At 42.2% G+C, this 16,145-nt stretch overlaps 1 pseudogene; it reads left to right on the top strand.

Moving 5' to 3' along the window:
- Positions 1–16,145, top strand: part of LOC111171715 (aldehyde oxidase 2-like) — a 72,302-nt pseudogene that overhangs the window by 48,975 nt on the left and 7,182 nt on the right.

Here is a 16,145-nt window from a genome sequence, read left to right as displayed (position 1 = left end):
GAGAGGCTGCCTAAAATCATAGTAAGTCCACAGACACCCCAAAACACACCACCAGACGTGGACCTGCCCACCAGAAAGACAAGATCCAGCCTCATCCACCAGAACACAGGCACTAGTCCCCTCCACCAGGAAGCCTACACAACCCACTGAACCAACCTTAGCCACTGGGGACAGACACCAAAAACAACGGGAATTACAAACCTGCAGCCTGCAAAAAGGACACCCCAAGCACAGTAAGATAAGCAAAATGAGAAGACAGAAAAACACACTCAGTTGAAAGAGCAAGATAAAAACCCACCAGACCTAACAAATGAAGAGGAAATAGGCAGTTTACCTGAAAAAGAATTCAGAATAATGATAGTAAAGATGATCCAAAATCTTGGAAATAGGATAGACAAAATGCAAGAAAGATTTAACAGGACCTAGAAGAACTAAAGATGAAACAAGCAATGATGAACAACACAATAAATGAAATTAAAAATACTCTAGATGGGATCAATAGCACAATAACTGAGGCAGAAGAACGGATAAGTGACCTGGAAGGTAAAATAGTCGAAATAACTACTGCAGAGCAGAATAAAGAAAAAAGAATGAAAAGAACTGAGGACAGTCTCAGAGACCTCTGGGACAACATTAAACGCACCAACATTCGAATTATAGGGGTTCCAGAAGAAGAAGAGAAAAAGAAAGGGACTGAGAAAATATTTGAAGAGATTATAGTTGAAAACTTCCCTAATATGGGAAAGGAAATAGTTAATCAAGTCCAGGAAGCACAGAGAGTCCCATACAGGATAAATCCAAGGAGAAATACGCCAGACACATATTAAACTGTCAAAAATTAAATACAAAGAAAACATATTAAAAGCAGCAAGGGAAAAACAACAAATAACACACAAGGGAATCCCCATAAGATTAACCGCTGATCTTTCAGCAGAAGCTCTGCAAGCCAGAAGGGACTGGCAGGAAATATTTAAAGTGATGAAGGAGAAAAACCTGCAACCAAGATTACTCTACCCAGCAAGGATCTCATTCAGATTCAATGGAGAAATTAAAACCTTTACAGACAAGCAAAAGCTGAGAGAGTTCAGCACCACCAAACCAGCTTTACAACAAATTCTAAAGGGACTTCTCTAGGCAAGAAACACAAGAGAAGGAAAAGACCTACAAAAACAAACCCAAAACAATTAAGAAAATGGGAATAGGAACATACATATCGATAATTACCTTAAATGTAAATGGAATAAATGCTCCCACCAAAAGACACAGATTGGCTGAATGGATACAAAAACAAGACCCATATATATGCTGTCTACAAGAGACCCACTTCAGACCTAGAGACACATACAGACTGAAAGTAAGGGGCTCGAAAAAGATATTCCATGCAAATGGAAACCAAAAGAAAACTGGAGTAGCAATACTCATATCAGACAAAATAGACTTTAAAATAAAGACTATTAGGAGAGACAAAGAAGGACACTACATAATGATCAAGGGATCGATCCAAGAAGATATAACAATTGTAAATATTTATGCACCCAACATAGGAGCACCTCAATACATAAGGCAAATACTAACAGCCATAAAAGGGGAAATCGACAGTAACACATTCATAGTAGGGGACTTTAACACCCCACTTTCACCAATGGACAGATCATCCAAAATGAAAATAAATAAGGAAACACAAGTTTTCAATGATACATTAAACAAGATGGACTTAATTGATATTTATAGGACATTCCATCCAAAAACAACAGAATACACATTTTTCTCAAGTGCTCATGGAACATTCTCCAGGATAGATCATATCTTGGGTCACAAATCAAGCCTTGGTAAATTTTAAAAAATTGAAATTGTATCAAGTATCTTTTCCGACCACAACGCTATGAGACTAGATATCAATTACAGGAAAAGATCTGTAAAAACTATAAACACATGGAGGCTAAACAATACACTACTTAATAACGAAGTGATCACTGAAGATATCAAAGAGGAAAGGAAAAAATACCTAGAAACAAATGACAATGGAGACATGACGACCCAAAACCTATGGGATGCAGCAAGAGCAGTTCTAGGAGGAAGTTTATAGCAATACAATCCTACCTTAAGAAACAGGATTAATAAATAAATAAACAACCTAACCTTGCACCTAAAGCAATTAGAGAAAGAAGAACAAAAAAACCCCAAACTTAGCAGAAGGAAAGTAATCATAAAAATCAGATCAGAAATAAATGAAAAAGAAATGAAGGAAACGATAGCAAAGATCAATAAAACTAAAACCTGGTTCTTTGAGAAGATAAACACAATTGATAAACCATTTGCCAGACTCATCAAGAAAAAAAGGGATAAGACTCAAATCAATAGAAATGAAAAAGGAGACACTGCCGAAATACAAAAGACACTGCCAAAATACAAAAGATCATGAGAGATTACTACAAGCAACTCTATGCCAATAAAATGGACAATGTGGAAGAAATGGACAAATTCTTAGAAATGCACAACCTGCCAAGACTGAATCAGGAAGAAATAGAAAATATGAACAGACCAATCACAAGCACTGAAATTGAAACTGTGATTAAAAATCTTCCAACAGGTCTTCCCTGGTGGTGCAGTGGTTGAGAGTCCGCCTGCTGATGCAGGGGACACGGGTTTGTGCCCCGGTCTGGGAGGATCCCACGTGCCACGGAGTGGCTGCGCCCGTGGGCCGTGGCTGCTGAGCCTGCGCGTCCGGAGCCTGTGCTCCGCAACAGGAGAGGCCACAGCAGTGGGAGGCCCGCGTACCGCAAAAAAAAAAAAAAAAAAATCTTCCAACAAACAAAAGCCCAGGACCAGATGGCTTCACAGGCGAATTCTATCAAACATTTAGAGAAGAGCTAACACCTATCCTTTTCAAACTCTTCCAAAATATAGCAGACGGAGGAACACTCCCAAACTCATTCTACGAGGCCACCATCACCTTGATACCAAAACCGGACAAGGATGTCACAAAGAAAGAAAACTACAGGCCAATATCACTGATGAACACAGATGCAAAAATCCTCAACAAAATACTAGCAAACAGAATCCAACAGCACATTAAAAGGATCATACACCATGATCAAGTGGGGTTTATTCCAGGAATGCAAGGATTCTTCAATATACGCAAATCAATCAACATGATACACCATATTAACAAACTGAAGGAGAAAAACCATATGATCATCTCAATAGATGCAGAGAAAAGCTTTCGACAAAATTCAACACCCATTTATGATAAAAACCCTGCAGAAAGTAGGCATAGAGGAACTTTCCTCAACATAATAAAGGCCATATATGACAAACCCACAGCCAACATCGTCCTCAATGGTGAAAAACTGAAAGCATTTCCACTGAGTTCAGGAACAAGACAAGGTTGCCCACTCTCACCACTCTTATTCAACATAGTTTTGGAAGTTTTAGCCACAGCAGTCAGAGAAGAAAAGGAAATAAAAGGAATCCAAATCGGAAAAGAAGAATTAAAGCTGTCACTGTTTGCAGATGACATGATACTATACATAGAGAATCCTAAAGATGCTACCAGAAAACTACTAGAGCTAATCAATGAATTTGGTAAAGTAGCAGGACACAAAATTAATGCACAGAAATCTCTGGCATTCCTATACACTAATGATGAAAAATCTAAAAGAGAAATTAAGGAAACACTCCCATTGCAACAAAAAGAATAAAATACCTAGGAATAAACCTACCTAAGGAGACAAAAGACCTGTATGCAGGAAATTATAAGACACTGATGAAAGAAATTAAAGATGATACAAATAGATGGAGAGATATACCATGTTCTTGGATTGGAAGAATCAACATTGTGAAAATGACTCTACTGCCCAAAGCAATCTACAGATTCAATGCAATCCCTATCAAACTACCACTGGCATTTTTCACAGAACTAGAACAAAAAATTTCACAATTTGTATGGAAACAGAAAAGACCCCGAATAGCCAAAGCAATCTTGAGAACGAAAAACGGAGCTGGAGGAATCAGGCTCCCTGACTTCAGACTATACTACAAAGTTACAGTAATCAAGACAGTATGGTACTGGCACAAAAACAGAAATATAGGTCAATGGAACAGGATAGAAAGCCCAGAGATAAACCCACGCCCATATGGTAACCTTATCTTTGATAAAGGAGTCAGGAATGTACAGTGAAGAAAGGACAGCCTCTTTAATAAGTGATGCTGGGAAAACTGGACAAGTACATGTAAAAGTATGAGATTAGATGACTCCCTAACACTATACACAAAGATAAGCTCAAAATGGATTAAAGACCTAAATGTAAGGCCAGAAACTATCAAACTCTTAGAGGAAAACATAGGCAGAACACTCTATGACATAAATCACAGCAAGATCCTTTTTGACCCACCTCCTAGAGAAATGGAAATAAAAACAAAAATAAACAAATGGGACCTAATGAAACTTAAAACCTTTTGCACAGCAAAGGAAAACATAAACAAGACCAAAAGACAACCCTCAGAATGGGAGAAAATATTTGCAAATGAAGCAACTGACAAAGGATTCATCTCCAAAATTTACAAGCGGCTCATGCAGCTCAATAACAAACAACCCAATCCAAAAATGGGCAGAAGACCTAAATAGACATTTCTCCAAAGAAGATATACAGACTGCCAACAAACACATGAAAGAATGCTCAACATCATTAATCATGAGAGAAATGCAAATCAACACTACAATGAGATATCATCTCACACCAGTCAGAATGGCCATCATCAAAAAATCTAGAAACAATGAATGCTGGAGAGGGTGTGGAGAAAAGGGAACACTCTTGCACTGCTGGTGGGAATGTGAATTGGTACAGCCACTATGGAGAACAGTCTGGAGGTTCCTTAAAAAACTACAAATAGAACTACCATACAACCCAGCAATCCCACTACTGGGCATATACCCTGAGAAAACCATAATTCAAAAAGAGTCATGTACCACCATGTTCATTGCAGCTCTATTTACAATAGCCCAGAGATGGAAACAACCTAAGTGTCCATCATCAGATGAATGGATAAAGAAGATGTGGCACATATATACAATGGAATATTACTCAGCCATAAAAAGAAACGATATTGAGCTATTTGCAATGAGGTGGATAGACCTAGAGTCTGTCATACAGAGTGAAGTAAGTCAGAAAGAGAAAGACAAATACCATATGCTAACACATATATATGGAATTTAAGAAAGAAGATGTCATGAAAACCTGGGGTAAGACAGGAATAAAGACAGACCTACTAGAGAATGGACTTGAGGATATGGGGAGTGGGAAGGGTAAGCTGTGACAAAGTGAGAGAGAGGCATAGACATATATACACTGCCAAACATAAGGTAGATAGCTAGTGGGAAGCAGCTGCATAGCACAGGGAGATCAGCTCGGTGCTTTGTGACCACATAGAGGGGTGGGATAGGGAGGGTGGGAGGGAGGGAGACGCAAGAAGGAAGAGATATGGGAACATATGTATATGTATAACTGATTCACTTTGTTATGAAGCAGAAACTAACACACCATTGTATTGCAATTATACTCCAATAAAGATGTAAAAAAAAAAAGAATAGTGGAGGTTTTGGTGAAAGGCAATTGAGAGGATATTAAAAAAATTTTTAAAATAAAAAGAATTTTAGAATTACCATAAATTCTAAATTTGTACATTTTGCTCCATTTCCTAACTTCTCTGATTTACTATCCAGCAGTTCCCTTGGAGTAGATGATAACCAAATAGGTAAATGGTTCCATCAATGGATCTATCACTGATTTCAGAAAGGCAAAGGGACCAAGGCCAATTCTTTTTTAGTAGAACTACACTAGGGAGTGGGAATTTTTCTTTTCAACCTGGGCTGTGCAGACAAAATGATCCAGGTGGGCGGGAAGGGAGTGGCAACTTGAGAAAAATGCAAGCTGCCTGGTACTAACAGCAGCACGAGCTCACATTTGTTACATGCTTCATCAGTGACAAAGTGCTTCACTAGCTCAGTAAGATGACAGCAGTCATTCCCATGTCCGTTCCCCGACCCCAGAGGCTTTCCTGTAAAAAGATGCACTGTGATTCATTCCAATGCACTCTGGAATCCCAGAGACTTTTCCACAAGGGGGGAAATCACAGACTAAATTAGAAGGAAAACCAGTAAAAAGTGAAGGAAAATCTTCCAAGGACAAGGAAGAAGAGGGTAGCAATTATATGCTGGGAGACAAGCAAAAACTTTAGAATTCCATACTGACTGTGAAGCCAGAAAATTACACGTTGAAACGAAAGGGCTCAGCAAAATTCAGGTCAGAGGAGGTCTTTGTCAGCCAAGCACTGAAAAACAAGAGAATGTCCAGACGTGGTCCACCACAGAGCAAACGGGGGTGGTCTGTCTTCAGTCCTGCCCATGGAGGAGCTGGGCTGCGGCTCAAGCTTAGCATTAAATTCTAAACATATTGTAAAATGTCCATCATTTGGTGACAGGTGGGATTCATGAACAACGGGCGAATCAAAGCTCTAGACATTGAGTGCTTCATTAATGGAGGGTGCACACTAGATGACTCGGAGCAGGTATGTGCATCAGAAACCAGTACCGTCCTGCTTTGTGAACAGAATGCAGAATTTCTTTCTTTTTTATTTATTTATTTATTTTGGCTGCATTGGGTCCTCGTTGCTGTGTGCAGGCTTTATCTAGTTGTAGCGAGCGGGGACTACTCTTCATTGTGGTGCGTGGGCTTCTCATTGTGGTGGCTTCTCTTGTCATGGAGCATGGGCTCTAGGCACACAGGCTTCAGTAGTTGTGGCACGCGGGCTCAGTAGTTGTGGCTCGCAGGCTCTAGAGCACAGGCTCAGTAGTTGTGGCACATGGGCTTGGTTGCTGTGTGGCATGTGGGATCTTCCCGGACCAGGGCTCAAACCCGTGTCCCCTGCATTGGCAGGTGGATTCTTAACCACTGTGCCACCAGGGAAGCCCCAGAATTTCTATATGAGTCTTTGTGGAGCACTTTCTTCAAGTACTTACCTAGTTCCACAAGAGGTTCAACTCTGTACTTGAGTTTTAGAGAAAAGAAAAAAAATGTTGTCCAGTATTATGTGAATATCTCCTTTTACTTTAGGTAGTAGAATTTCTTATACTGAAGCTGAAAAATGCATATATAAAATCCCCAACCTCAGGTTCCAGGGCCATGCGTGCCTGACAAATTTACCATCTGACGTGGCCTTTCACGGATCTGGCTTCCCACAAGGAACCCTGGTAACAGAATCTTGCATCACAGCTGTGGCAGCCAAATGTGGCCTTCCGCCAGAAGAGGTAAGGTTGTAATCGAAGTCATAACCAAGGTTGCTGAAGAGTCAGATGAGGTGTGAAACCAGCTACCCAAGGAAACACCCCAGAAGAACCATACAAATTAGCCCTGGCTCAGAATTCAAGATAAATTAGGGGCTACCTAAAAGAACTCACCTCTGCCTATCGGTCTCCTTTCTTATGCAACGATTTCTCTTTTTCTTTCTTTTTTTAATTTGTACGAAAGGAATTACTCTTTTTAAAATTCAAACCATACTGAAGTTATTAAAGGAAAAAGTGAACATCCTTTCATCCCCCATCCATATTGATTGAGGGTAACCATTGTTAACAGTTCCACGTTTATTGTTCTAGCCCTTTCTCTATGTTTACCCACCCATCTGTATTCATACACAATTACATAAATGCTGACATATGATGCAAATGTGCACATATGTGCTTATTTACCAAAATGAGACCATAATAAACACATAATTCTGCACCTACTTTTTCTATTTATTATGCCATGGCCATCTTCCCATGTCAGTAAAATGATCTACTTCATTCATTTTCATGACTGAATACTTCTGTGTAATATGAATGTACCATAATTTATTTAGCCACTCCACTATTGATACACATTCAGGTTGTTACCCATTTTTTGCTATTAAAATGGTATTGGTACAGAGGTACCAAGGTTGTATCTTTGCTCTATTATACATATCTGTAGGATAAACTTACAGAAGTGGAATTGCTGGTGCACTTGAAAACTTTTGAGAGGTATTGCCAAAAGAATGCCCTCCAAAAATATTATCTTGTGCAAGATCCTAGAAGGTACATAGTATGTACGATATGCCAGACCAAAGAGAGGCAGCCACTGGCAACTGAGATAATTGTTGATAACAGTCTTCCACTTCTCACACATTCCAAGCAAATCCCAGCCTTCTTTTTCCACTTCTATCCCCTGTTTCCCCAGTATAGACCCTCTGCTCCAGCAAAGACTCTCCATGTCTTCAAACCCCTTTGTCCTTAAATTCAACAGGGAGAACCACCAGGTCTGTGAATTGTGATTGTTGAGGTACTTCCTACACACAGGGGAACACCTGTGTGTTGAACAAGGAAGACGGTAGTTATCCTAAGAGAAGTCACATATAGTGTTCTATGGGTACAAAGGAGAAAAACATCACATTGGCTTGGGGGAGGGGAGTCAAGCAGAACTTTCTGGAGAAGATGGCACTGGGGTAGGCCTTGAAGAATAATAGCACAGGGAATGGAAAGGTAATCTGGGCCAGTGGAACACTTGAACAATGAGAGGCAGCCTCTTTGTGGCTCAGTTTCTTTATCTACAAAATGAGGACAATATGATTCACCTCACAGAGTTTCCACAAGAATTAAATGAATTTGTTAATATTTGGTTTCATAAACTAGGTAGTAGTATGCCAGTGTAACTGCTGATAATCATAATTCCTTTATTGTCATCACAGTGGTTGGGGATGATGAAGAACCCTGAGCGTATCTCTGTGGGCTCCCCTTCTTCTTTGCCAGATGTTGCAAGTTTCTAGGACATGACACACCTATATTTAAATACATTTCTAAAAAGATTTGACACACATTCCAAAGGCAATTGGAAGGCTTGGAGAAGATCTGCTATTTGTCACTAGCTGCAGTGCTCTTCCTCTCTAGCAAAACAAGTCTTCAGTTATGACAAGAAATCCTTGCCTTCATATCCTGTCTACCAACACTGCTCCCCCCTCTGAACCTCGTAGGAAAAAAAGGAAAATCTACCCCCTTCAGCCCCTCCATCCCACTGCCCTTCAAAAATCAGTTACTACCTCTATCTTCCACTTCCAGGAGGGAGAAACCCCAATTGGTGCATTGAAGAAGACAGGAGAAATACCACCCCCCACTATTTCTGCAAAAACACGTGCTGTTCAAAGAAAAAGAAGAAAGACCCTGTCTTCTCCCCACTGAAGTTTATGCTTTAGTGGGGAGGCTTTACAAGTCTCTGTTTTGCAATCATTTTCTGTCTTATCATAACTATTGACTCAATTTCCCACCCACTTCAGATTAGGGAGAAAAACATGTACGGAACGGTTGATAAAACCATCTACAAACAGGCATTCAACCCTGAAACCCTGATAAGATGTTGGAATGAATGTCTGGACAAGTCTTCCTTTCACAACAGAAGAATGTAATAAGAAGAATTCAATAAGAAGAATTACTGGAAGAAGAGAGCCATTGCTATGATCCCCATGAAGTTTTAAGTCGGATTTGCTGAAACAAGATATCATCAGGTAAGTCTTGTATGTGTGGGAAGTAACCCTCGTTCAGACACACTCTGGCTCTCCGATGTGGGAAGAGTGTCACATTTCCCAGGGTACTGAGCCCCTCCCCCAGCACCTGGGAGAAGTGTACAGAGCCCTCCTGAGCAGTCCCCCATCTGCAAGCACTTTCAACACAGTGCAGTAGAAAAACACCTCAATGGCAGAAAACGGCATCAGCAAGCATGAGATCCACAGAAGCAAAACTGCCATGATGGAGCGTTGACCCCTGCTGAACCCCTGCTGTTCCAAAAGGGGACAGGAGCCCACGAGGCCCATGGTGCCATGCTTTCTGAGCTTGGAGGTCTCACGGCTTGGGCAAGAATGGGCTTCTCCTGCTCTGTGCCCCAGACCCTGCAGCACACTTCCGTGCCTCTAAGTCTGAGGCAGAGAAGTCATTCCATCTTGCCGTTGACAGGCTGGCTGTTCTCCTAGCCACCTCTCCTGGAAATCTGTGTCAATTCTGCAGGGGTGGAATGGGGGTTGGGAGGGTCCAAAAATCCTCCCAGGTAGATTTGTGAAAGAAGAGTCAAGTCATTCAGAGGCTCATCCAGAAGGGAGGAGGAGGAAGGGCGGCATAGGGATGGGACATTTGAACAGCACAAAGACTGGTACAGACGAGTTTCCCAGCAATCCCAATGAGTCATATACAGGAAGGATGTTAGAAAACTGGGAAAGGCTGCTGCCTCCCCATTGCTGTCCACCAAAAGCAGAAAATCGGCAACTGGAAAATCTTACATGCATTAGATCTAGATATAAATCTAAAATCCAAATCTGAAAGTGCATTAGATCTCCCTTGTGCGTATCATTGAAAGCATTCTTCCACTTATACTCAGCTACTGGCAGCCAGCGCACACACATACACACACAACACAAAAGCTGCCCTGTCAAAGGGAATCCCTCTTAGGGAATAAAGCAGTTGCCCCAAATCCCTAATCAACTGGAGCCAGATGGACCTGAGAAATCCTTGGCCCTGCCACTTATTAGCTGTGTGATATTAAGCAGGTTATTCAAGCTCTCCGAGCCTCAGCTTCCCCAATTATAAAATGAGAATAATACCCCTTTCTCCTAGGACTGACGAGGATTCAATGAGATGCTGAATGTAGGATTTGGCAGCGTTCCTGGAATGCTGTGTGCTATCCAGGGCAGCCCTAAGCCCCTCCACAGGAGATCTCAGACACATCTCCCAGGGCTGTGGCTCCTCTGGTGGGTAGGACTCCCTGGACTCCTGGATCACATTCCTGTTTGGGTCCAGAGTGCCCATTTTATAAAGAGACACAAGGAGTTTAACCGTCACGTCTACAAGTCTGGACTGAATCAACAGCCGGGGTATAAGAGATCCTGGATAGCTGCCAGTGTGGTTTTTCTCTCTGACACCAAGTGCTGTCTGTCCTCCACCAATTCCCCAACACCAACTGGGTGTCCAACAATTCAGTTCCGGCACTAACTACCCAGAGTTGGCACAGAACCCACAGATCAAGGACTGAGTCCTACAGGATGGTCCCCACTTCAGATGCCAGTGCAAACAGGGTACCTGTACTACCTACACTTCTGCCCAGACAAATACAAATTCAGGGGTTTCCACTACCCACCCTCAGGTTTGATAATGCCATAGAACAACTCACAGAACTCAGGAAAGCACTTTACTATGATTATTACTAGTTTATTACAAAGGCTACAACCCAAGAATAGCCAAATGGGAGAGGTGAACAGGGCAAGGGATGGGAGAAGGGGAGTCGAGCTTCCAATGCCCTCTTCACCCAGGCATGCTGCCTCCAGCTTGTGGATGTGTTCACCAACCCAGAAGCTCCCAGAATCTTGTCACTTGGGGCGGGGAGCGGGGGTGGGGGTTGCTAATGGACTTCATTACATAGGTGCCGTTGATTACATTATTGACCATTGGTGATTGAACTGCTCTCCCCTCCCTGGAGACCGGGAGATAGGGCTGAAAGATGGCACCCTCTGACCATGTACTTTGTTGTTCTAGTAATGAGCACCCATCCTGAAGTTATCTAGGCTCCCTCCATGAACCATCCCATTAGCTTACAGAAGACAGTAAATTCCAAGGGTTTTGGGAGTTCTGTGCCAAGAACCAGGGCCAAAGACCACATCTTCTTTGGTTTTTATTATTTTTTTATTGATGTATGGTTGCTGCACAATATTATAGTTACAGGTGTACAATGTAGTGATTCACAATTTTAAAGGTTATAATCCATTTACAGTTACTATAAAATATTGGCTATATTCCCCATATTGTATAATAGATCCTTGTGCCACATATTTACTTTTTTTTTTTTTTTTTTTTTTTTTTTTTGCGGTATGCGGGCCTCTCCCTGTTGTGGCCTCTCCCGTTGTGGAGCACAGGCTCCGGACGTGCAGGCTCAGCGGCCATGGCTCACGGGCCCAGCGGCTCTGCGGCGTGTGGGATCTTCCCGGACCGGGGCACGAACCCGTGTCCCCTGCCTTGGCAGGCAGACTCTCAACCACTGCGCCACCAGAGAAGCCCCACATATTTACTTTTTATTATACCACATCTCCCCTCACTTGCATGGCCACCTTTCACCTAAACCATAGCCTACTCTCTACCATCATCCATGGGAGACAGCTTCTCATCTTGCTACAAAAGAAAAAAATCTTTAAATCCAGCGCCGACTTTGTCTCCATTTGAAAGGCCTCCAGCTTCCCCACAGCGTTCTAAATTGACACACCCAAGACTCATCTGGCTGGGAGTTGAAGTGTGTTATTCCAGGTCAGCCAATGACTCACAAAGCTGGAACACCTACTCTCTCAATTAGGTATGAGAAGTACTCTCCTCAGAGGGAGTCAAAGGCCCACGGTGGATAAATACTATTATTAGCGCCTACAAGCCTTGATGCCCCGGAGCACCTCCAAGCCACCCTGGGCTTCCGGGCATCTCCAGACATGAATAATGTCCCAATTCCTCCTCCTCTTCCTGGAAAGAAAAATACCACATTTCCATTTGTCCAATTCAACAAACATGTATTTAGTGTCTCTGTGATTCAGATCTGCTCAAAGTTCTCTGCAGGACTCAGAGATGAACAAGACCAGGGCCCCCTCCTCTGAGAGACTCACAGGAGAGCCTGTCACCCCAGTATCTGTTTCCTATGGCTGCTGTAACAAAGTACCACAAGCTTGGTGGCTTAAATCAACAGATTTATTCTCTCACAGTTCTGGAGGCTAGAAGTTCAAACTACAGGTGTCAGCAAGGCCATGTTCCTTCTGAAGTCTCCTGGGAAGAATACTTCCTTGCCTCTTCCAGCTTATGGTGGCCTCCATCTTCGCGTGACCTTCTTATAAGGACACTAGCCAATGTCCTAGTGGGCCCGCCCTAATCCACGATGACCTCATCTTAACTAATTACACCTGCAAAGACTCCATTTCCAAATAAAGTTACATTCTGAGGTTCTAGGTGGACATGAATTTGAGGTGTGGAAGGGGACACTATTCAACCCAGTACACCCCTGTAAGAGGAAGTGCAGAGGAAGGGGTCATTGATCCTTCCCAGAGGGGAATGAGAAGCATTCAAGGAAATTTTCACAGACTAGAGACTTGGGGTGTGGGTCTGAAGGCTGGGGAGCAGGCCAGGAAGAGAGAACGGCATCAGCAAGAGTACAGGTCAGGAAGGAGCAGCTGTCAGGCCAGACTTGGAAGCAAGGAGGAAAAAGACAGGGATGAATCTGGGAAAGTTCAAGAGACCAAATCCCAAAGGGCCTCATATTGTGGTAAGGAGCCGGGCTTTCCCTTACAGACAATGGGGAGTTTTCACCCACCTTTCCCAGTGGTGAACCCTTCTTCCCTCCATGATTCCATTCAGTTGTAATTTGGGGGAACACTTCCCGGGCTCCCCAGAAGCAGCTGGATCTGTTCTCCCAGAGCCCCTTCCGCCACATCCATTATCTCACAGAACATTCCACACAGTAATGACTTGCTCTCCAGCCTGTCCCCCCACTATGCTGTGAGCTATTTGAGGAAGAACCACGTCTTATTCGTCTTTACATGTCGAGCTGAGCACAGGTTGGCACATAACCTGTGCAAGCACTTACAAATGTTTAAGGAGCTGGTTGAGTGGTCAGCCAGAGGATTTAAGCAGAGGAATGACTTTCAAAGAGTTCATATCTACACCAATGGGTCCGTATTGGTCACACATGGAGTCAACGAACTGGGACAAGGTATTCACACCAAAATGCTACAGGTGAGAGAAATAAAATTCATCTCTCTATACATTGTTGACATGACAGACATTTGGCACTAATTTTAGAGTCAATGATGACTCCCTGTATGCAAACCCTAAGATCTTGACTATTTAGTTGAAAAACTTCTTATATGTGAAAGAGAATGGCTGAGGTGGTGGAAGTCCTACACGTGTGCAGATACTCCTGGAGCTTGGCCCAGGTTTATGGACAGAGATGGTTCTTAGTGAAAACACCATTGATGTGTCCCCAGAGCACTGTGGTGGGTACTCTAGGCTTACCTAGAGTAGGCATTTCTCAACTTTTCTACTTTGAGACCAGTATGTATAATTTTTGGAGTTTGGACAATAACGTCAGGTGGCTAATGGATTGTTTTGAGAAGCAAGAACAAGTATTTCATAAACTGTCATAATCCTATAATTTTTAAAGGATATCTTAACACACACACATATACCCAAAGTAGGAAGATACAATCCCAGGATAAAAAAGAGAATAATGCTTTAAATTGAATAAATGTAACTTTATGACTAATTTACTAGATTGTTATAGTGCACATCTGCGGCTTTTGACTATCCAGCCCCTTAGCTCCTTTGGAATACCCCTCCCACATTCCATATAGTTCTGAAAGACTCCTCAATTCTGGTACCTTTTAACCTCATCCCCCTCCTGGCCCCAATGCCTGCCACAGATATATAGGCACAGGACCCTGGTCTGACCAATCATAGTTCCTGAACCCTGCTGGCTGCAGGGATTGGTCGAGGAAGAAGAAACAGGGCCAAGCGAGGCCAATCAATGTCCTTTCCTGGAACTGATGTGTAGATGTTAGGAGAAAGGAACTATTTTTCCCTTGTGGTAGTTTAGCTACTATGCTATAGGCCAGTGGCTGTCAGAGGCAATTCTGTGCCATGGATGAAACCTGTCTACCATTGAAAATGATGTGGCCATCATAGAAAGAAAAGCAAATATGAGAGGCTGTGGGAGAATCCAGATGAGACCACAAAGCCCCTAGATACAGATATATGTGATACTAGCTCCTCCATCCTTCCCAGTGATGTGGACCAATAAATTCCTTTTGGATTTTCATCACCAAGAATTCATCAAATTGTCCTTTTTTTCTCATTTTGCATCTTTCTGGAGAAACTTAATCACTGAACAGTATTAGTCTGAAGATTGGCAAGTATGAACAGGTACATACCTGCAGATATCTAGAGAAAGTGTTTTTGCAAAAACTAAAACACAGTATCTGCCAAAACAGTGCTTTTTTCTTTTCCTTCCTTCCCTCCCTTTCTTTCTTTTTCATTTTTTCTTGATTAAATATCTTAATTTCCACAAGTGTCTGCTAGAGAAACGGAAGGAAAAGCACAGAAAAGGAAAAAGTGAATAGCACATACTAGAGGAGTATAAGCAAGTGGGAACAAATAGAAGAAAAGAGGGAGGAAGCTAAACTTAAGGTGGGAATGAGGGCAAGAAAGAAGACAGGCCCCCGGGGTCCTTCCAAGTTCATCTGATAACCAATACCAACAGACTTAAGACCAAACTGAGTCAGTCAATCTAATCTCTGTCTCTCTTCCTGCCACTGCCACTAAGTAAATATGAATAATCTCAACTTGGCCTATTCTCTACACATGTAAACTTTAGAAAAAAGGAAATCCTTAACATCCTAAATGCACTAAATTTGAATAGAAGAACTGCTATGGGATATTACCAAGAAAACACTTTAAAAAATAGCATGAGGCCCTACTAAAAAGTGGTTTTAATTCTTAAAAGACACATTATTTTAGGCTTTAAAGGATATTGTGGATGTACTAAAAATAGTAATTTTTTAATTAAGAAAAATAATGACTCAAGTCTTCATAGAAGTCCCTACCAGACTTGAAATTATTTCTTTTTCTCATGAGTGGCCAGCCGTGAATTAAAAATACCCATGTCATACATGCACATCTGTGAAACAAGTACAGCCATGGAACCTAATACAATTGCTACAGCAGCATCCATTGGCTCAGATGTCAATGGCAGAGGCGTACAGGTGCTTCCTCCTGTCTGTCTTTCCCTGGGTGCTTTCTCCACATCTCTGGTTTTCTTAGCTGGATATAGTCACAGTGGTTGGATTCAGAGAAGTTATCTGTGTCACTGAACATAGGCTTGGGATCACCAAAATGCCAGGAGAGGGTGTTAGTTGGAGTAAGCTAAACTGAGGTGACAAATAGACCCAGAATATAATGGCTCCAACACAACAAAAGTTCTTTCTTGCACACAATCCAGAGGGAATATTCGGTCATTCGAGCACCCAGAGTGTGATGGCAATTCCTTCATCTTCAACACGTGGCTTTCAAGGTT

The sequence above is a fragment of the Delphinapterus leucas genome, chromosome 8 (genome assembly GCF_059928025.1).
Source record: "Delphinapterus leucas isolate spDelLeu-1000000601 "Yukka" chromosome 8, BTC_Dleu_Yukka2, whole genome shotgun sequence".
NCBI lineage: Eukaryota > Metazoa > Chordata > Mammalia > Artiodactyla > Monodontidae > Delphinapterus > Delphinapterus leucas.
This window is presented reverse-complemented; position numbering and strand designations above follow the sequence as displayed.